This window comes from Triticum urartu, chromosome 2, assembly GCF_003073215.2.
Source record: "Triticum urartu cultivar G1812 chromosome 2, Tu2.1, whole genome shotgun sequence".
Classification (NCBI taxonomy): Eukaryota; Viridiplantae; Streptophyta; class Magnoliopsida; order Poales; family Poaceae; genus Triticum; species Triticum urartu.
In genome coordinates, this window is record NC_053023.1 from 20,074,432 (window position 1) to 20,088,751 (window position 14,320).

The 14,320-nt window shown below is 42.4% G+C and overlaps 1 long non-coding RNA gene across 1 annotated transcript; it reads left to right on the top strand.

Moving 5' to 3' along the window:
- Nucleotides 1-956: 956 nt before the first annotated feature.
- Nucleotides 957-1,493, top strand: LOC125540733. Its single transcript, XR_007297368.1, has 2 exons — nucleotides 957-1,086; nucleotides 1,171-1,493. It is a non-coding gene; the product is annotated as an uncharacterized LOC125540733 (long non-coding RNA).
- The last annotated feature ends 12,827 nt before the right edge of the window (nucleotides 1,494-14,320 follow it).

The window sequence follows — 14,320 nt, forward strand, 5'->3', positions numbered from 1 at the left end:
CCGAGTTTCGACCATGCCGCAACATCCTGGATGGTTGTTCTTCAAGTGCGAAAAAGATAGTGTTAGTGTTTGTTTATCCAGTTGTTCATCCTATTAGTTGCAATTAGTAGCTCATTGTTTTCTCAAAACGTGTAGGATGGATGCAAGATTTGGTATTGGTAGAAAGAGTACATCGATCTATTGATAGCTAGCAAGAAATTTGATAGATGTCTATGCACTCCTTGCTAGAGTAGAGACTAGACATGAGACGAGAGGCGACACAATGTCGAATTGTGTGGAACCTAAGAAGAAATAAGTGTGCAAGCTTGAGAAGCCAATTGGGACAATCAACATTGTTCAAAATGAGGAGAGAAAATATTAATCCAACTAGTGGGAGCAGTTATGGAAGTTGGATTTCTATTGAAGTGTCTAATTGTGGTTCTTGTTTGCTTTGGTTCGGTTCTCATAGCGAAGAATGGTGAATTATGTACTCCAGTGTATCAATGAAATAAAGAAACAATAAAATTTGTTCCGGTGACCGAAAAAAAAAGCATTTGACAATTTTTTTACTCACTAAATTTAGGAGATCGACTAGATCCGGTCAAAAAATTGTGTAGTAGAAATACTCTACTAAGTTTTACGCAGCCGTATGCTCCTCTATTTTTACTGGAGTGGCTAGAGTTGCTCTCAAACGATAATGGAGAAACCTAATCCACCATCTTTTTTATGACAAGACAGCTGAAAATTACATCCATGGTGTCATTATTCAAATAGCAATGTGTTTACCACTCGAGATGATAGCTCAACACGCTATATGGTTCTTCCAAAGTAAATTTCTTGATTGTGTCATACAGTAAAAGAAGGTAAACGTTTACCTTAGCTTTGAAGTCAAGGGGGAAGTAGTTTTCACCCCACCACCATTTCTCCGCACAATCTCCAGTTAGTGGACGATCCATTTTCCATGGTAGATTGACAAATGTGAACAAACAAAGAGGCAAACATCCATTCTTGCCCCTTATAAGTGGCTTATCACATCACACTAAGTTTATTCTCTACTGGAGAAAGCTGTACAAAACCATTCAGTTCAACCAATTTGAGCAGAATTATGTAAGTACTACTTCTTGCATTTCGAAGAGCTTTGTCTTCCTGCAGTTATCCTAATTAACTTTCTTGTTTTCTTATTTCCATAAGTACACTATTCGTAATGAAGATCAGTGTGATCATGGTTGTTGGGCTGATATTTATCAACTTATGCACCTGCATGCCAAGAAATGTGGCGAACCATGAATCTCACGATACAGTGGTGCCACAGAAGGAAATGCGCAGTCTGATGTCTGGCACTGATGGAAAAAACGGGCCTCCGAGCAATGATCACCAGTGCCCACTTGGAACCTACCCTAATTGCCAAGGGATGTCCCAGAATACTCAAGAAGCAGCTCACGATGTTGGAGGAAACTAGGGCAAACTGAGGGATTATGAGACGGAATGAATACCCCCAGTTTATATTGCTTTTACTTCCACATACGGAGTCATTTGGCATGAGATATGTTCCATGTTGTCAATGTTTCTGCGTAGTCCGTCCATAGAACCTTATATGCTACACACACTCAAGTTCCCAGGAATGTACCTGTCCTATATGCTACTGATGTACTGGTTGAATTTGGTTGAATTGACGGACACTCATCTGTGTGTGTGATACTTGAGTAAAATATTTTCGAAGCTAAGATACAGTAAAGTGTGCTGCGTATGCACTCCCACCGCACTTCGGCGCTCATCTAGAGATGCTTATGCTTCTAACGAAGCATCCGTCGGGCAGAGATGCTTAGGTTTATTCTTGTTTTTCAAAGGAAAGAACACACCCTTGGAACTCTACTATGGCTCTCAAGTCTGAACTCATGTTGATCTTGAGAAGAAAGTCGCTGCTTATTTCAGGGTGAACACAAATCTTCCGTCAAATTTGTAAAATGCAGGAAGCCTTGTGCATGTCAAAGCTTAGGATTCAGGCTGTACTTGGAAAAATAGTCCCTCCATTTACTTATACAAGGCCACTATGGAATATTCAATTTGCATCTATATAAGACCACCAACAGTAATCGAGGCAAAAACTAATGATTTCCTCATCCTAGTAACTCGTTTAATACTTGCATGCATGCAGTCATAATAACACTCACCTATTTCCTCCATTCAGTTTTCTTGCATTTTTTTAAAAGGAGGATTAACCCCGGTCTCTGCATAATGCATGCAGCCAAAACTTTAATGATCTCAGTAAACAAGAAAAAAAGTAGGGTTGCAAAACATGTATTAAATTTTACCTTGGTATTTGTAATTTGAGTTTGAGGCCTTGTATATCAAAATTGAGGGAGTACCAACGAAAAAAAAGATCTTGGCAGTCATAGACTGAAACAAGCAAAATCAGTGCTCAACTAGTTTCTCCGAGGTTTCCCTGTTCTTGCAAGAGTCGGCAAGCATCTAATCAACGAACAGAAAAAGACCATGCATATATGCAAATTGGAAAAACAATGCTGAAAGCCTGAAACCCATGAGAGGACATAACCAACAACAGTTCGAAAAAGCCATTGCATGTGTCACACTGCAGAATCCATAATACATTACGCCCCATGTCTGAACATTTATTGGACCACGATTGAGAAATGCCAGCTAATAAACGTCAAATGCATATAACTCCATAAGCAACATAGTACTAAACTACCTTTGGTTAACAATAGAACGCCGCAAGTATTACATTCAGACAGCAGGAAACATAACTAGAGTATAGAGGAAACAAATAGAACCATGTAGAAATTACTGAGATAGAATAAGAGAACTGATAGTAAAGGACACGGGAACCTCTAGAAGCTTCGTGCTCAAATTAAAGATTAGGTAAAACAATGTTTCCGAGGTAAGTAAGTTGCATCGGTAAACCATTATACTCAACACAACCGGAAGTATGTCAAGACTTAAATCATACACAACAACGATCAAAGCACCAGCAGCGGGTACCAATTGGCTCATTGCTTTACCTGATTTAAGCAAATTAACTCCTGAAGATAAGAGCTAAATGAGAAACGAAAATTCAAAATAATGGATTGTAGAGATGTGTAAAGGAAGTAAGCAACCTGGGTATCCAAGTACAGTTCTGTACCAATTCACTGTGATTTACACTGGAAAGAGAAAAATCAGCAGAAAACAGGCCTTGGAGAGCAGAACAACTTTCAGAACAGCAAAATTTTGTACTACTAGATTCCAGAACAGCAAAATTCAGAGTTACTTTTCCGAAGGACTAATTTTTCATCAGTTCAAGAAGCAATAATTGAGAATGTGAATGGACAAGTGGCAATGCAAAAACATTTTGCTGCCATGCTTTAAAGAATAGCTCTTTTTTTAGGAAAATATGAGGTCCTCATAGTTTAAGAATCGGGCCGGCGACTCAACCGGAAGGGTTTGTCGGTTTAGCTTATCACCGGTCGGACCGCAGGCTGAGCCAGTCCATTGGCGAAAAAATAGAATATTTAAGCTATTTCTTTTTAAAATGGCAACAAATCAAATAAATACAAATAATATTGAATATAAATCAATAATAAATCACAAGGTATTGGGCCTGAGAAGGTCAGGAGTTCAATCCAAATCTTACACACCACAACCAGATTTTTTTTCTGGTATTACACCTATAAAGGATGTTGGAGTACCTGCCTCCTCAACCCATTCGGGGGCACCAGCGGCCCGACCCTGTGATCGCTCCCCTCGACTACCTTCTTCCTACCCGTCGACCTCCCCATCGTCCGATCTCGTTAACCCGTGTCTCACATCCCTAACGACTTTGGAGGTAAATGACTTGTGGAATGCGGGCGCGTGGGCACCCCTCTCGCTTAGGCTTTCTGTGACGACCCTGTTTGTATCGTTTCTTGTCCCTACTCTTCTCTCTCTTTTTGTGCCAGCTCTTTCACTTCTCCCTTCATTTCTACTAGTTTGCTCAACGCCGCTTGGTCGGCCCTCTTTCTGTCCACTAGGTGTTATTGGAATATGTCGAAGCTAGCAAAATGCTAGAGGTCTTCAGGTCGGCACGTTACCGGATCATTGTATCCACTCTCTATTTTATACCAGGGATGAAATGTTCTTTCTTTTTCTGTACAAGCTTTTTCGGTGCACACTTTGTCATTACCCGGTTGTTGAACCTTCAAATCGCAGATGCATGGGGGTGGGGGGGGGGGGGGGTCTGGTCGGCACCAGGTGTGTCTTTTCTCTCTTCTTTAACTTCTATTCTATATCCACTCTTTTAGTTCTCCCTTTTGTTTATTCGGTTGTTGAAACTATGGACAGCGGAGGCATGCCCACCCCTCATGTTGTGTCTTTTGGGTCGCCCGTTCATGTACCATCTCTTTCTCTAGTGTGTGGGGACGTGGCGGCTATTTCTCGCATTAAGCGACACAGTAGGAACTCCTGCTGCGATCTTCAACGGTATTGGGCTTGCCCACTTCGTCTCTTTTGATGTTCCTTCCTATGTACCTGGCTGTTCAACGGTCCTTGATAGGTCATGTTTTCGTCCACTCAGCTATTTGACGTTGTTGGGGCTACCCAGATGGTGGGCCATCTGGTCAGCAAATCACCAGCCCGATGTGTCCCTTCTCTCTTCTTTTATTTCTATTCAATATTCACTTTCCAAGCTCCCTTTTGTTTATTTGGTTGTTGAACTTGTGGACGGCAGAGGCGTCCCCCCCCCCCCCCCCCCCCCCCCCCCTCATGTTCGGTCGTTTGGGTTGCCCGTTCATGTAGCGTCTCTTGCTGTGGTGTCCAGGGAAGCGACGAGTATTTCTCGCATTAAGTGAGACCGTAGGAACTCTCGCTGCAAGCTTCAACAGTAATGGGCTGGCCCACTTGTGCATACTTTTAAAAAAATAGTGAAAAAGGAGCGCCGCGGGGGGATTCAAACCATTGTCTCCTAGATAGATTGCAACAGTGCTAGCCAACAGGCTAGGGTCGGCATTCTGATAAAGTAATAGGGCGGGGCGTAGTTGAGGCAAAATGAGCCCGAGTTTCACTGGTTTTGTTTTTCTTTTTCCTTCCAAGATGTTTCTTTTCTTTCTTTCTTTGTTTTTTCGATTTTATTTTGGTTATTTTTTATTTTTTGGGTTTCATTTGGTTTTCTTTGTTTTTTTTTTTCATTTTATATTTTTGTGTATGTCAAAAACATATTTCAAATATACATTTCCCATTTTTAAAATACAAATTTACCTTTTAATACATAGTCAACATTTTTTATATACACATTCTTAACAATTTTCAAATGATTGATTAACAATTTTTTAATACAAGATTAACATTTTTAATACATTGTAACATCCCAAAATTTTAAATTTGGTAGGTAAATAGGATCATTATTTCATTCATCATGATTTCAATGCCAGTTTGAATTTTCCGGGTTTAGGGAATATTCTAATGAGAGGAATAAAAGGACTTTCCCAAATATTCATTTGACTCTTACTTTTATTTTGTAAATGTTCAAATCGTTTTCAACTTAAGGAAAAATAACGAGAGAAGAAAACATGACTTCTTCCCTGTTAAGTATAGTTGAAAAACGTTTAGAATATTATTTGGAATTATTTTGATATTTTTTGGATACTCTTATTGCTCCTATTTCATAAAATAGTTTTGTTAAAAAATATATTATTTTGGCTCAAAAAAATGTTCACTGTATTTACTTTTGTACTAATATTTTCCTGTAACTTTTGGTAAATTTTGATTTTGTTTGATTTGTTTCGGTCATATAAACTTCTGTAGTAAATAGGAAATTCCCTAGAGTTGTTGTTCATGGGCCACAGCGCGCAGCCCATTTTTATCCGGCGCTTACTCGCGCGAGCCAGCGCGCTAAGCAGCAGCAGCAGCTAGCAGGCCGACGGCCCATTTCCGCACAGCGAGCAGCCCACACCCCAGATTCGTTTTTTTCTCTCTCTACCGCTGGGGTGGAGCCCGCTGTCATCCCTTTTCTCTACCGTGTTCTTCCCGAACACTGTTGCACGCACAGCCTTGACCGAATTGAATCGATCGATTCTGTCGATCTGCTGCCCCTAGGCCACGAGAGCCACGTCATAAAATTTCCACAACCCCTCCACTACCGATTTTTGGCAAAATCCGTCTCTCCCGTGCCCTGAAGCTTTTCGCCCCGATATTTCCTTCTGTTCTGATCTCCTTTTGATCACCTCTCTTCCTAACCTATAAGTTCTCACAGGGAAGCACCCAGCCGAGCGCTTTGACCTTGCTTCGACGAACACCACCACCGCCGCGACTTCAGCTACACCGCATCGACACCAGAGGACGAGAACGTCGCCAGGAAGGACGGTTTCGACATCTTCAAGGACCTCCGGCTAGCGTAGGGTATTCCTCGGGCCATATATCATACCTTATCCATCGCCATCGTCGATTCCCGAGCAGCCTGAGGTCTTCTGTTTCAACTCCGGCGGCCACCATCAATAGTCGGTGGGTATTGAATACAATCACATCTTCCTTTGAGTTACTCCTATGATCCTCTGCTAACAAACTTGGTGCAAGCATTTACTCTATAGGAGAACCAATACACTTTTCTTTCCATTATCAGCATCATGAAGTGATTTTGACATGCCTAAACAACATAGGTGAAGTTTTTCCCACTGTTGACACGCAAAATCACCGCACAACATCAGGATATTTATCGTGCTTTCGTGATGACGAACGATTGCTTTACGAGTAAAGCAACAAAGATTTCCTCACTTTCATGAAGAAAAACCGGCCGCTTTTCAGCGCAAGAAATAAGACGGAAAATAGACATACATGAAAATAGAATTTGTATGATAGATCGATTGTTGTTGTCTTCCATCAATCCGCCAGAACCCTTATATAAAGGCCACACAGGACTTGGCGTGTACGTCCAAAACATCTATTCTAAACCGAATAAGACTAATACCTTGATTCGGTTACAAGTAACAAGATGTGCCTACCATATCTGCTTGCTAATTTGTACCACCGCCTAATAGCTCGAAGCCCAAACTATACACACGTACATATATGTTTTGGTCCACAAGGAAAATAATAAAATATTTCGGCAAGGTCGCTAATCACATTGGCTAATAATGATTGATCGTTCATCATGTATTATTGCACCTTCTCGTACGTGACTCCATAGCTCATGCAAGAATCCTTCATCTTAAGAGCATCTCTAACCGTTGACCCCCCAGGACGCATAAAAATCGTCCCCTGGGGGCGAGCCGGCGATACAATCGGCGCTGGGGGCAATTTTGCGCCCAGTCGTTGCCCCCAGCTCGTCCCCAAACGCCGAAATTGGCCCACTTTTCAGCCTCATTTCGGCGAATAAAGGGCCCATATGGGCGAGAATAGGCCCATATTCGGCGTGGTTCGCCGTGTCTCGGCGTTCAATTATCAACATAATTTTTTCTTATCACATATTTCATCACAGAAAAATCAAATACTTCAACAAAATAGTACAACAACAAATAGTTCAATACAAATTATATAGTTCAACAAATAAAAACTCATATTTCATCACACGACGTCCCCCTTGAGCCTCCATAGGTCCTCAATCAGATCTTTCTGCAGTTGATGATGCACATGTGGGTCTCGGATCTCCTGACGCATACTGAGATAGGCAGTCCAGGTTGCCGGTAGCTGGTGATCAACTTCGGCTAGAGGACCCTGCCTGTAGTATGGTTCAGTGTCAAACATTGGGTCTTCTTGCTCGCTCTCGATGATCATGTTGTGCAAGATGACACAACAAGTCATAATCTCCCACATTTGATCTTTGGACCAGGTCTGAGCGGGGTACCGGACAACAGCAAATCGAGATTGGAGCACACCAAATGCCCGCTCGACATCCTTCCTGCAAGCCTCCTGAATCTTCGCAAACCAGGCGTTCTTGCCTCCTCGCACAGGGTTTGAGATCGTCTTCACAAATGTCGACCATCTCGGATAGATGCCATCAGCTAGATATTACCCCTTGTCGTAGTGCCGCCTATTGATCTCGAAGTTCACCGGAGGAGAATGACCTTCAACAAGCTTGGCAAAGACAGGAGAGCACTGCAGCACGTTGATGTCATTGTGAGTTCCTGGCATACCAAAGAAGGAGTGCCAAATCCAGAGGTCCTGTGTGGCCACCGCCTCAAGTACCACACTGCAACCGCCTTTGGCGCCTTTGTACATCCCCTGCCAAGAAAATGGACAATTCTTCCATTTCCAATGCATGTAGTCGATGCTTCCAAGCATCCTAGGAAATCCTCTTGTTGCATTCTGTGCTAGGATCCGAGCAGTGTCTTCCGCATTGGGTGTTCTCAAGTATTGCAGTCCAAACACTACCACCACTGCCCGACAGAACTTGTAGAAACACTCTATGCTGGTGGACTCGGCCATGCGCCCATAGTCGTCGAGTGAATCATCGGGAGCTCCATATGCAAGCATCCTCATCGCTGTCGTGCACTTCTGGATGGAGGTGAATCCAAGGGCGCTGGTGCAATCCATCTTGCACTTGAAGTAGTTGTTGAACTCCCGGATGGAATTCACAATCCCGAGGAAGAGCTTTCGGCTCATCAGATAACGGCGCTGAAATGTTTTCTCGACGTGAAGTGGAGCATCGGCGAAGTACTCGGAGTAGAGCATGCAGTAGCCTTCGAGACGATGTCGGTTCTTTGCTTTCACCCGCCCCGGCGCCGAGCCACCTCGCCGCGGCTTTTCATTGCTCGCCAGCAGCTGGGCGAAGGCGGCGAGCACCATGAGATGCTCTTCTTCCTGGATGTCGGCCTCGGTTTCCTCCTCCAGCAGCGCGGCGAGCGCTTCCTCGTCATCCGAGTCCATCGCCGAGGCAGGCAAATCGCCGAACACCTTGCGTCCGGTGGGCGTGTACCCGCCGCTAAACTGCCCCTCCGCGGCCAAAAACGGCGGCCGGAAACGCCCAGATGCTGTTGTAGGGGCTGCCGCGGCGAAGCTCTGCTATTTTACCGGCGGGGCATGGCTATCTAGCGGTGAAGAGCGGCGGGCGGCGCCGGGATATAGCTAGTGGTGGCCGAGGGCGCGGGGGGTGGGAGGCGAGTCGGGGAAGAAAAACTTGACTTTTCCCCTGACGGTGTGGGCCAGCCGCGCTTTTCCCTTGCGCCGGAGCCCCCAATTGCCCCCCAGTGCGCCAGGTTCGGCCTGTGACCGCCTGGCGGAAAAAAGGGCCGAACCGGCGATTTTCGGCGTCCTGGGGGCGCGACTAGGGCGTTTTTTGGCGCCGGCGCCCAAAAAGTGGCCTGGGGGGCCTGTTGGAGGCATGGCTGGAGATGCTCTAACAACTACGGTTTAGCCCAGCGCATGAGAATTTGTCCAAATAGCCACTGATCCATGCAAACTCCATATATTTGTCTTGAGTAAAATAACTTGTTAGGACAAACCAAACCAGTCCAAAAAGTATATATATATATATCAACAAATAATATAACCACGATCATTTAAATAAATTTGGCCCAAAATACCTAATAGCCAAATTATATATTCAACACATGCCCCCCTGATTTTGTTACAATTGTATTTATCAAAAACACCATAAAAATACCTTAGGGCGATGTTGATCGATCCACCGGCCATATAATTGCTCAGGGCGATGTCCAAAGTATACATCAGCCAAATTTTCTCTAGGGCGATATCTCAAATAATATATCGGCCAAATTTGTTCAAGCCTCCTGCCACGTGCTTGTATAGTACCTTTTCAAATATTTTCCGTTGATAGCTTTGAACATCTTCTGTCCCGACTTTTGGCGTGAAGCAAAAGACGACTTAAGTATGCAATGATGTATTCTTTCTCGCTGACCTCTTGCGCCAACACCGCATCGATCACCCTATCTTCTACAGCAATATACAGGCTGAACGGCGCACCGGACTTGGGCGCCCGCAATATTGAAGGATTCGACAAGCATCGCTTTATATAATTAAAAGCATCTCATTGCTCTGCCCCCCAAGTAAATTCGGCTTCATTCTTTAGCCGAAGTAGAGGAACAAACGATTCAATTTTCCCTGCAAGGTTAGATATGAATCGTCTCAAGTAATTAATTTTTTCTAACAACCTTTGCACATCCTTTTTACACGTGGGTTCCTCCAAATTTCTAATTGCCTCCACTTTTTTTAGGGTCAATCTCTATGCCATTTGTATCAACTATCAAGCCTAAAAACTTACCAGCCGACACACCAAAAGCACACTTGAGTGGATTCATTTTTAATCCATACCCGCGTGATACGTCCATTTTGCATCATGCTTTTATATCGATATTTATTGCATTATGGGTTGTTACTACACACTATGTCACAATACTTATGCCTCTTCTCTCTTATTTTACAAGGTTTACATAAAGAGGGAGAATGCTGGCAGCTGAGATTCTGGGCTGGAAAAGGAGCAAATATTAGAGACCTATTCTGCACAGCTCCAAAAGTCCTGAAACTTCACGGAAGACGTTTTCAGAATATATAAAAAATATTGAGCGCAAGAAGTTCACCAGGGGGGCCACACCCTGCCCACGAGGGTGGGGGCGCGCCGTACCCCCCTGGGCGCGCCCCCTACCTCGTGGGCCCCCTGGTGGCCCTCTGATGGCCATCTTCTGCTATATAAAGTCTTTCGATGAGGAAAAAATGATAAGCCATCTTCTCGGACGAAACTCCGCCGCCACGAGGCGGAACCTTGGCGGAACCAATCTAGGGCTCTAGTGGAGCTGTTCTGCCGGGGAAACTCCCTCCGGGAGGGGGGAATGATTGCCATCGTCATCACCAACGCTTCTCTCATCGGGGGAGGGGAATCTCCATCAACATCTTCACCAGCACCATCTCCTCTCAAAACCCTAGTTCATCTCTTGTATCCAATTCTTGTCTCCAAGTTCGGGATTGGTACCTGTGGGTTGCTAGTAGTGTTAATTACTCCTTGTAGTTGATGCTAGTTGGTTTATTTGGTGGAAGATCATATGTTCAGATCCTATATGCATATTAATACCACTCTGATTATGAACATGAATATGCTTTGTGAGTAGTTACGTTTGTTCCCGAGGACATGGGAGAAGTCTTGCTATTAGTAGCCATGTGAATTTGGTATTCGTTCGATATTTTGATGAGATGTATGTTGTCTCTCTTCTAGTGGTGTTATGTGAACGTCGACTACATAACACTTCACCATTATTTGGGCCTAGAGGAAGGCATTGGGAAGTAATAAGTAGATGATGGGTTGCTAGAGTGACAGAAGCTTAAACCCTAGTTTATGCGTTGCTTCGTAAGGGGCTAATTTAGATTCATATGTTTCATGCTATGGTTAGGTTTACCTTAATACTTTTGTTGTAGTTGCGGATCCTTGCAATAGAGGTTAATCATAAGTGGGATGCTTGTCCAAGTAAGGGAAGCACCCAAGCACCGGTCCACCGACATACCAAATTATCAAAGTACCGAACACGAATCATATGAATGTGATGAAAACTAGCTTGACGATATTCCCATGTGTCCTCGGGAGCGCTTTTCTATATATAAGAGTTTGTCCAGACTTGTCCTTTGCTACAAAAAGGATTGGGCCACCTTGCTGCACTTTATTTACTTTTGTTACTTGTTGCTCGTTACAAATTATCCTATCACAAAACTATCTGTTACCACTTATTTCAGTACTTACAGAGAATATTTTGCTGGAAACCGCTTATCATTTCCTTCTGCTCATCGTTGGGTTCGACACTCTTACATATCGAAAGGACTACGATAGATCCCCTATACTTGTGGGTCATCAAGACTCTTTTCTGGCGCCGTTGCCGGGGAGTGAAGCGCCTTTGGTAGGTGGAATTTGGTAAGGAAAATTTATATAGTGTGCTGAAATTTACTGTCACTTGTTACTATGGAAAGTAATCCTTTGAGGGGCTTGTTCGGGGTATCTTCACCCCGACCAGTAGAGCAAAGATTTGCTCCTCATCTTACCGAAAATGAAAATGAAAATGAAAATATCTGGTTTGAAATTCCTTCGGGTATGATAGAAAAACTGCTAGCTAATCCTTTTGCAGGAGATGGAACAATGCATCATGATGAGCACCTAATATATGTTGATGAAGTTTGTGGATTATTTAAGCTTGCAGGTGTACCCGGAGATGTTGTTAAGAAGGTCTTCCCTTTATCTTTAAAGGAAGATGCATTGACATGGTATAGGCTATGTGATGATACGGGGTCATGGAACTACAAACGATGGAAATTGGAATTTTAGTAGAAGTTTTATCCTATGCATCTTATTCATCGTGATCGCAATTATATATATAATTTTTGGCCTCACAAAGGATAAAGCATCGCTCAAGCTTGGGGGAGGCTTAAATCAATGTTATATTCATGCCCCAATCATGAGCTCTCAAGAGAGATGATTATTCAAAATTTATATGCTCGGCTTTCTGATAACAATCGCACTATGCTCGATACTTCTTGTGCTGGCTCTTTTATGATGAAGACTATTGAATACAAATGGGATTTGTTGGAAAGAATTAAACGCAACTCTGAAGATTGGGACCTCGACAAAGGTAAGGAGTCAGGTATGACACCTAAGTTTGATTGTGTTAAATCTTTTATGGATACCGATGTTTTCCGTAAATTTAGCACTAAATATGGACTTGACTCTGAGATAGTAGCTTTTTTTGTGAATCTTTTGCTTCTTATGTTGATCTCCCCAAGGAGAAGTGGTTTAAATATCATCCTCCCATAGAAGTAAAAGTAGTTGCACGTATTAAAGTTGAAGAAAAGATTAACACTTATAATGATCCTATTGTACCTACTTCTTATGCTGAGAAACCACCTTTCCCTCTTAGGATAAAGGATCGTGCTAAAGCTTCAACTGTGGTTCGTAAAAGCAATATTAAAACTTATACACCTCCTGAGAAAATTAAAGTTGAACCTGATATTGCCATTGTTAAAGATCTCTTGTCTGATAATATTGATGGGCATGTTATTCATTTCCTTGATGAGACTGCTAGAATTGCTAAACCTTGTGCTAAAGATAAAAACAGACCTGTGGTAGGCATGCCTGTTATTTCTGTTAAAATAGGAGATCATTGTTATCATGGCTTTTGTGATATGGGTGCTACTGCTAGTGCAATACCTTACGACTTATACAAAGAAATTATGCATGATATTGCACCTATTGAGATAGAAGATATTGATGTCACAATTAAACTTGCCAATAGAGATACTATTTCACCAATGGGAATTGTTAGAGATGTGTAAGTCTTGTGTGGGAAACTAAATATCCTGCTGATTTTCTTGTTCTTGGTTCCCCACAAGATAGCTTTTGTCCCATTATATTTGGTAGACCCTTCTTAAACACCGTTAATGCTAAGATAGATTGCAAAAAGGATGTTGTTACTATCGGTTTAGATGATATGTCTCATAAATTTAATTTCTCTAAATTTAGTAGACAACACCGTGAAGAAGAATTGCCTAGTAAGTATGAAATTATTGGTCTTGCTTCTATTGCCGTACCTCCTAGTGATCCTTTAGAACAATATTTGCTAGTCCATGAAAATGATATGTTTATGAATGAAAGAAGGGAAATAGATGAAGTATTCTTTAAACAAGAAACTATTCTGAAACACAATTTTTCTGTTAAAATCCTAGGGGATCCTCCTCCACCCAATGGTGATCCCGTGTTTGAGCTTAAACCATTGCCTGATACTCTTAAATATGCTTATCTTGATGAGAAAAAGATATATCCTGTTATTATTAGTGCTAACCTTTCAGAGCATGAGGAAGAGAGATTATTGAAAACTCCGAAGAAGCACCGTGCTGCTATTTGGTATACTCTTGATGATCTTAAGGGCATTAGTCCCACTCTATGTCAACATAAAATAAATTTGGAAGAAGATGCTAAACCAGTTCGTGATCATCAACGACGGCTGAATCCTAAAATGAAAGAAGTGGTAAGAAAGGAAATACTAAAGCTCCTTGAGGCAGGTATAATCTATCCCGTTGCTGATAGTCAGTGGGTAAGTCCTGTCCATTGTGTCCCTAAGAAGGGAGGTATTACTATCGTTCGTAATGATAAAGATGAATTGATTCCTCAAAGAATTATTATAGGTTATAGGATGGTAATTGATTTCCGCAAATTAAATAAGGCCACTAAAAAGGATCATTACCCCTTACCTTTTATCGATCAAATGCTAGAAAGATTATCCAAACATACACATTTTTGCTTTCTAGATGGTTATTCTGGTTTCTCTCAAATACCCGTGTTAGCCAAGGATCAATCAAAGACTACTTTTACTTGCCCTTTTGGTACTTTTGCTTATATACGTATGACTTTTGGTTTATGTAATGCACCTGCTACCTTTCAAAGATG